This window comes from Enhydra lutris, unplaced genomic scaffold (genome assembly GCF_002288905.1).
Source record: "Enhydra lutris kenyoni isolate GAN:26980312 unplaced genomic scaffold, ASM228890v2 scaffoldscaffold85, whole genome shotgun sequence".
Lineage (NCBI taxonomy): Eukaryota > Metazoa > Chordata > Mammalia > Carnivora > Mustelidae > Enhydra > Enhydra lutris.
Window position 1 is genome coordinate 245796 of NW_019154169.1, and position 8685 is coordinate 254480.

At 45.8% G+C, this 8685-nt stretch overlaps 1 pseudogene; it reads left to right on the forward strand.

The window, feature by feature from the left end:
* Nucleotides 1-5859: 5859 nt before the first annotated feature.
* LOC111161605 lies at nucleotides 5860-6544 on the forward strand (annotated as a pseudogene).
* The last annotated feature ends 2141 nt before the right edge of the window (nucleotides 6545-8685 follow it).

Here is an 8685-nt window from a genome sequence, read left to right on the forward strand (position 1 = left end):
AATCAAATCTGATTTGCCCACATAGGCTTGATTGAAATACGTTTTAACTAGCATATACAAAGAGAAAATCTTGGATTTCTTACCTAATCTTCAGAGTATACTGCTGAGTTAATAAGGGCAGTTTTTTTTTTTAAATGAGACCACCATTTCTTCATCTGCATATCAAAATCAAGAGGGACTTAATTGCAAAACACATATTCCTGAAATCTAATCATTACACTGCTTTAGGGTATTTTATTGAAGCATGTTAAATTATGGACAGAATATTAATGATGGAGCTAATCAAACCCAATTAGTCACTTCTAACAATAGTCACATAAATATACAAGTCAGGTACTAAAGTACTGTAGATATGATGTAAAATTGTTAAAATATTAAATGTATGGGATATTTATGAAATATTCATGTGGAATTTAAAGCACAAAATTATCGGATAAGTCACTTTAAAGAAAACAAGTTAGGCAGTGTCCTACAATATTTGACTGGAATTCACAAGTTGTCACCTATTCTTCAGGTACATTCGAATCCAGGGGATTAGTGAGTCTATAATCAATCAATCAGCAAATTCTAATAAGATGACTTACCATATTCATGACCCAGGATTTCACTCTTGCATCCAGAGACTTTTTTCGTTCTTTTGTTTTCTGACTTTTTCAGGGCCTGCTGGAAGGGTAGGTCTGGAGTCTTGAGGCCTTGGGGAAGCTGGTGCAGGGGTAGATAGAGTGGTCTGGGGCCAGGCAGAACCCTCCCTCCTCACCCCCATCCCCAGGGCAAAGCCAGACAGGATGAGGCAGGGAAGCTACTGCTGGTGGGTGTCCTCCTCCTCCCATAGGTGAGGTTTCAGGAAAGGATGCTAAAAGGCCCAGGGCAGTTCTGGTCTTGGCCTATGAGGGATCTTGGTGGAAGATTCCAGGCCTGGGAGCTGGGCCAAAGCAGGTAGGCAGCATGGGATGTGAGAATCCCCCCTGCAGAGACCTTCCCTGATCCTGTTTTATTTCAAGCAAGGCTGCATAGTCCCAGACCAGCATCCACGCATGCCTGTGTGATAGTTTCACCACTGGCTGGCTCCCAGGACTTTCCTTCATAAAGGAGGCTGTCAAGCCTCACACTTCACCTTATTGGCCCTTGTCCTATCCTAGTATCCCATCCAGACCTCTGCTTTCCCCTCTCCTATCCTCTTTCTAGAACACTGTCCTCCTGCCTCTCATGCTGGAGTCTCAGCTCTGGGGTGAGAGTGGTCCTAGGGCACAGGGCCCAGCTCTGGCCAAACATCCCAAGTGAAGTCCCAGAACCCTAACCCCCGCCCCCTCCATCCATCTACCCATCTATCTATCCTACAAACACTTACCAAGAATGAGTACATCCCAGGCCCCATGCAAGACCTCCCTCTCTAAACTTGGGGAGCATAGAAATGAGGCAGAAATTGTGTAAATCACGTTGCTTTTTCCTGTACATCATGTATGCTCCCACTTCAGATAATGGCACCTCTGTTTTCCTTCAAAGAGCACCCACCCCCACTTTCAGCCTCTGAGTCTTGGGGGCTGCTCTACTTCCGGGACTCACAGTGGGGTAGGTGACCCAGGCCTGGCAGCAATACTCCATTCCTTCATCCCTGTGATCAGCTCGTAGGTGGGAATGTGAGTGGAGGGTAATCTTGGGGGCTTTGCTGGAAGTGCAAGGAAAGACACCCCTTTTCTGCTGGGGTGTCTTGGGAGCAGAGGTTGAGGCCGCAGCATGAACAGAGACGTGTTCACAGAGGAGAGAACAAGTCCTTAGGACATTGCTTGAGTCTGAATCCAGCTGTGCCCTGAGCTTCTACTTATCCGAGCCGATAAATCTCCCCTCTTTCTCTTTCTCTCTTTTTTTCCCCTTAGCTAGTTTGAGTTGTGTTTCCTGTCACTCGCAACCCAAAGAGTCATGGCTAATAGGAGAGAAAGAGAAGAGATACTGTCTAGACTCTGAGAGACAATGTGGAGATGGGGGCGGGGGAGGGGGTGGTGTCAGTAGCAGGACACAGCCTTGCCGCTTCTGCAGGCTTGTGCGACAGGAAGCTGGACAGAAATCTGTCTCTGGCTCTCGAAGCACTGACAGGGCTGTGTCTTCACCCCCGGCTGCCCCTTTGTCACCCATGACAGATGGCAGATGGAGTCAATGGTCACCCTGCCGGAGGTGGTCAGGATGTGGACACACTGAGCGTCATGGTGGGGTGCAAGGCCCGGCACATGGCTCAATGAGGAGTTGCAGATGTGCGCAGGTGGATAGATTTCCAGCAAGTTTCCATGCCGCACTAGTCCTGAAAATGCAAGCTCCTTCAGGCAAGAATCACCCTCTTGCCTGGCACCGTGGCCCTCCTGGGGGTAGGTCCAGCCTACACCTGTGGCTTTAGTTCCCCTAGTCCAGCTATTCCTCAATTTGCTTGCCCTCAAGCACCTTCCCCAGCCTCTGGAAGCCTCCAGTTTTTTGTCATTTCCTTCCGCAAGTCCCACCTCCATTGCCACTTCCTCCATGAAGCCCGCCCTGGTTTTTCCTAGCTATACTGGATCTCTCCCCATTCTTTTTTTTTTTTTTTTTTTTAATAGGCTCCACAGCCAGCGTGAAGCCCAACACAGGGCTTGAACTCTGAAATCAAGACCTGAGCTGATGAGATCAAGAGTCAGACACCTGACCCACTGAGCCACCCAGATGCCCCGGAATCTCTCATGACCTCGGCTTTCCATGCATTGGAGTGGGAAGGGGAAATCTTGGTGCAGAAGCTACATCCACATTTGGGTGGGGGCAGCAGCAGAAACTAAGGGCTAGACTGACATACCTCCGCCAGACATGAGCAGGAGAATCAGCAGCAGGGACATGAGACTCCTCATAAGGACATGGGAGCTGTTCACACCATACACTTCTAATCTCCAGGGAAGGGGCGATGCCCTTGACCCAGGGCTGTGACCTGGGTCCCCTACCCCCCTACCAGACCACGAGCCCCCAAGGGTTGGTGGGGAGCTGGCCTGTTCCTTCAGCCTCCCAGTACCATAGGAAGAGTTGGTTGGCGGACAATTCCAGACTCTAAGGACTTCCTGGAGGCTCTGAGACCCTGTCCAGAGGTTCCCAAACCAGGCTCTAATTGACATTTAGTTTTGGGTCTGCATGTGGCCCGCATTTATGAGCCATTGGTACCTTGTTGCACCAGGCTAAGCTGAAATTTCGTAAAGTACTGCATATAATTTTGAATATTTTTTAAAAAATCAGATAATCATGCAAAATCATAAACACTAGTTAACATTTTTGCCATTTCCTCCTTGGACTTTTTTTTTTTTTTTTGAAATGCAAAAAGTAGCAGACGACATGATGTGGTGTATTCATTGCCCAATGACAGGCGCAGCGTGAATTCCAGGTGTTGAGTGTCCTTCTACATGTCTCCTCAGGCACGTGTGGAAGCAGTAGTCCCTTCAGCTTTGCTCTTCATTGCCAAATTCGCATTCCACCATCATGCGGCTGAGTTTCCCCAGATCTTCGCTGACACTTGGTATTATGACTTTATTTATTTTTTCTTTTCTCATGGGTGTGAATAGTAAGTAGGTCATGGTTGATTTAAGGCAAATCTCCCCAATTGTTAGATGCCCCATGTGCCTTTTCATGCGATTTTTCATCTCCTCTGTCATCACGTTGCTGGCCTCCCTCCCAAGATCAGGTCCCACTGGAGGCAACAACAGCTGTTGGGGGGTTCGGGTAAGCAACTTAGCCTCCATGTCCTTGTCTGAGAAAGGACCAAGTAATGGCTCATTCATGAGTTTTAGACCATGCAGACAAGCTCTTTCAGCAATCAGGCCTGGGGTGATGCTTTCATTTTTGTCCAAAAGATGTGAGTCCAGAGTGCCATTTCAATTCAAGCGGAGCTTCTCTGGAAGCTGGGGTGGCAGAGAACAGTGAGCCCTCTCCCAGAGGAGGCTGGGGAGAAGGTAGGGGTGGAGGAGGAGCACAAGGGCCACCTTCAGAGCTCCATTTTGTGGGGCTGGAGAGAACTTGTACTGCAGGGACTCCTGTTGCCTCTTGGCAGGCTTCCATCTGTCCTCCGTGCAGCCCGGGCAACTGACCTCTCCTACTCGGGGTCCTTGGCAGGCCTGTGAAGGGGAGGCAGGGCCCAGGGTCAGGTCAGCTGACATCACCAAAAGGAAGCACCTGCTGCGGGAACTGCGTGTGACAGGTGATTTATTTCTGCCTTAGGTTCCCCAAAAGCCCCATCTTTTTTTTTTTTTTAAGATTTTATTTATTTATTTGACAGAGATCACAAGTAGGCAGAGAAGCAGGCAGAGAGAGATAGGAGGAAGCAGGCTCTCTGCTGAGCAAAGAGCCCGATGCGGGGCTCGATCCCAGGACCCTGGTATCATGACCTGAGCCGAAGGCAGAGGCTTTAACCCACTGAGCCACCCAGGCGCCCCAGCCCCATCTTATCTCTGCTTTGCAAGGCCTCCCGAGCCCCAAAAGCAGAAAAACTCTGCTCCACTCAAGACAGGAGAGAACCATCTAGGTGACTGCCTGAATTTCCCTGGAAAATTTCCCTGGGAACACCATGAAGCAGTTTGTCAGCCATCAAGTCCCCATCAAGTTACCTAAATTTTCAGTTATCCAAAAGGCAGTATCAAATCACCTTCAAAGGCATCGGTTTCAAGAGTACAATCTGATGAGTTTTGGCAAATATCCACGCTTGCCTAAGCAGACTTATATCTTCCAAAATGCATCATTTCCATGGGTTTTGATCCTATTCGTTGAAAACACAAAACTGCAAGTCTTCCCAATCAGTGAGCGAGAACACTGACCCACATTAGTGAAGACCGGCGTCTGCTGGCTGGATTTTAACAGAAAACCTTTGCATAGTTGGTAGATGGAGTGGAAAGTGAGCCGGTGACTTAGTGATGCCTGTTCCCCACTTGGATCCACATATCTGTCTGAAGTGTCTTTTTAGTTATTAAACCGAGGATCAAGAACCAGGCTTCTGAACTGTTGCCTCACAAAGTGTTAATCAGGACTTTCAAAAATAATGAAGCACATTTAATCACATTGCCACTCACAAAGAATATCATAATTAATATGTGGATGAGAGCAAAAAGATTATGTTGTTAATAAATAAGTTATTTTAAATATTGTTTATCTCTATCTTCTCCTTGTAAAATGTGTGTTTTGTCTATGTCTTATAATAGACACTGTGAGGTAATACCATAGGATACAGCAGACTTGTGGGCAAGGACTTGGATGCAGGTTGTTGGTTGGGGAGGTGGTTTGGGGAAGTGGGTGGAAAGCCTTGGGGAGGGAGACAAGGGTACACTAGGGATGGTCTGGCTCACTCCCACAGAGGGTACATGAGGCATCACGTGGAATGTGTTCCAATTGTCCCATTGAGGGAGGGGGAAGCTAGGAAAATTTCCACTGGGACACTTGTCTTCTTTTGGTTGGGAGTTGCCCTTGGGATGTCAATTTCCCACCACTTCTGGGCTCTCCTGAATATTGGCTAAGCCAATGTTGGACATTGGAAAGGCATTGGAAGGCACTGAAAAAGCCTTAAGTCTAGCAAGCAGTGAGGAGTCAACACTGTGGCCGGAAGCTCTCACCTGGGTGGGAAGGAGCCACAGTAACTGTCACTGAGCTCAGCCGTGAGCTGAGGAGATGCAGGGTGACCATTTACAGTGTTCGCTAGAAGGTCTGTGTTTGTAAATGTCTGGCTGAAAATGTGCTGACACTGACTGAAGATGACTAACCTGGAGACTGTTCGGAAGGGTGTGACCACCCAGTGACTGGGAATAACTGAATCCAAACTCTACCCTTGTTACCACCTGTGAAAGCATTCCTTTCCTTGGGGCGGTACACAGCAGCAAGATGGCAGTGCAGAGTTCCAGGAAGAGGAAGTTTGTGGCCGATGGGGAGCTGGCTGAAGATGGCTACTCCAGACTTGAGGTCTGAGTTACACCAGCCAGGACAGAAATCATTATCTTGGCCACCGGTACACAGAATGCTCTTGGTGAGAAGGGCTAGCAGATCTGGAAACTGACTGCTGTGGTTCAGAAGGGGTTTGGTTTCCCTGACAGTGGGGAGAGCTTTATTCTGAAAAGGTGGCCACGAGAGGTCTGGGGGCTATCACCCAGGCCCAGTCTTCATGTCACAGGCTCCTTCCTAGAAGGCCTTGCTGTGCAGAGGGCCTGCTCCGGTGAGTTCTGTGCGTCATGGAGAGTAGGGCCAAGGATTGTAATGTCCTGATGTCTGGGAAACTCCAAGGCCAGAGGGCTAAATCCAGGAAGTGTGAGGATGACCTGACGATTCACATTGGGGACCCGTTGACACTGCTGTGGGCCATGTACTGCTCAGACAGGGTGTGTTGGGCAACAAAGTGAAGATCATGCTTCCCAGGGACCCAAGTGCCAAGACTGGCCTCAAGAGGCCCCTGCCTGACCACATGAGCATTGTGGAACCCAAAGATGAAACACTGCCAACCACCTCCATGTTGGAACAGAAGTGGGGGAAGCCAGAGCCACCTGCCATGCTGCAGCCGGTACTCACAGCATAACAGGGTCTCCTGGGCAGCTGGATATGGAGTCTGGATATTGCTTTGTAAATATCTTTAATAAAATCTTTGAAAAAGAAAAAAAAAACAGTGAAATCACACCTGCTCGTCCTAGCCACCATCCACCCCTTCTCCCTGGCATCCAGCCCAGATTATTTTGTGGGTGAACTCAGTTAAATCATTAAGGACCAGACCATAACCATGCTGCCAAAAAAATAGACCTACTATGTTCCTAAAAAGAAAAACTTGCTATTGAATTTATGGTCATTCCCTTTGGATTAGTCTTCAAATTTAATGTAATCCCAATCAAACAAGGGGAAAGTTATTTTGTCAGGATTGTTATGCCTTTCTTTTAAAAACTCCTAGAAGACACCCCTTAATGCCTTTGAATTTCATTTTTAATCTACTTAATTGAGGTATAATCTCCATACCAAAAAAAAAAATATATGCTGCATCCACTTAAAGCAGACACTTTGATGAGGTTGGTGGATGTAGGCACCTCTGGAAACAGCACCACGATTGACGTACAGAGTATTTCCACCACCCCCAGAAGTTTCCTCACGGACCTCTGCAGTCCCCCTCTCTCTCTGCCCCAGCCCCAGCAACCACTGACCTATTTTCTGTCACCAGAGATTAACTTGAATTTTCTAGATTTTTCCATAAGTGGAATCATGCAGGATGCATTCTATGTGTCTGGCATCTTCCACTTGGCACAATTATCTTGTTATTTATCCACGTGGTTTGTTCATGTTTATGACCAAGTACTTTTCCATTATCCAGATAAACCACATTTTGTTCACCAGTTGTTGTGTCATTTAGGTTGCTTCCAGGGTTTGACTATTACGATAAACAACGAACATTCATGTATGAGTCTTTGTGGGTGTACATCAGTTTTCTATTGCTGCTGGAACAAATTACCACAAATGCAGTGCTTAAAACAATAGTCATTTATCACCCCACAATTCTGTATGCCGGAAGTCTGGATATACACCATTGCTCACCAGGATCTTCTGTTTAGGGTTTTATAAGGTTGAAATCAAGGTGTTGGACATCTTTGGCTTTCATCTGGAAGCTCTTTGGGGAGAGTCCAAGTTCATCTGTTTCCTTGCAGCTGTAGGACTAAGGGAAGCTCCCAGCCCAGGCCAGTCTTTGGGCTTAGAGACTGCTCTCTGGTTCTTATTCATGGCCACCTACATCTCAAAGCATCAAAGGCACATCAAATCTTTCTTATAGTCAGAATCTCTCTGACTTCTCTTCTCCAGCTGGAGAAAATTCTCTGCTTTGAGGAGCTCATTTGCTTATTCTTGGCCTGTATGATACAGAATGATCTCCCTTAATTACATTTGCAAAACCCCTCTTGCCGTACTCATAGATTCCAAGGGATTTGAGTATGAACATCTTCGTAGACCATTCTGTATACCACAGGATATGTGTTTTAACTTATCTTGAGTTAAATACCATAGTGGAGTGGCTACATTGCAAGGTAGGTGTGTATTTAACTTTACAAAAAAGAAATATGTCAGTTTGTATGTGAAAGTTCCATTTGTTCCATACCCTTGTCAACACTTGGAATTGTCAGTCTTTTTTATTTTAGCCATTCTAAATATGTAGTTTTAATTTGCATTTTCCTGATGACATGTGGTGTTAAGAACCTTTTCATGTGATTATTGGTTATTTGTATATATTCCTTTATAAACTATTTGAATATTTTGTCCATTTTTAAAAATCAGGTTCTTTATTTCCTTATGTCTGATTCTAAGTGTTCTTTCTGTGTTCTGGGATTAAGTGGTTTGGGAGATATATGTATTAAGAACATTTTATTACAGTCTATGACTCAACCTTTCTATTATGTTAACTCTAACTTTCCAAGAGCTAAACTTTTTAATTATGATAAATTTTTTATCATTTTTTTCTTTATCATTTATGTTTTTTGTATTCTAAGAAATCTTTGGTCGCACTAAAGTTACAAAGATTTTTTGCCTATGTTTTCATGTAGACTTTTAGCATTTGTAACTTTACATTTAGGTGCACAATCCATTTCAAGTTAATTTTATGTATGGTGTAAAGTTGATGTTCTTTTTCTCTAATGGATGCCCAGTAGTTACATTTGTTGAACTTCTTTGTTCTTACTGATTTGCTTTGCC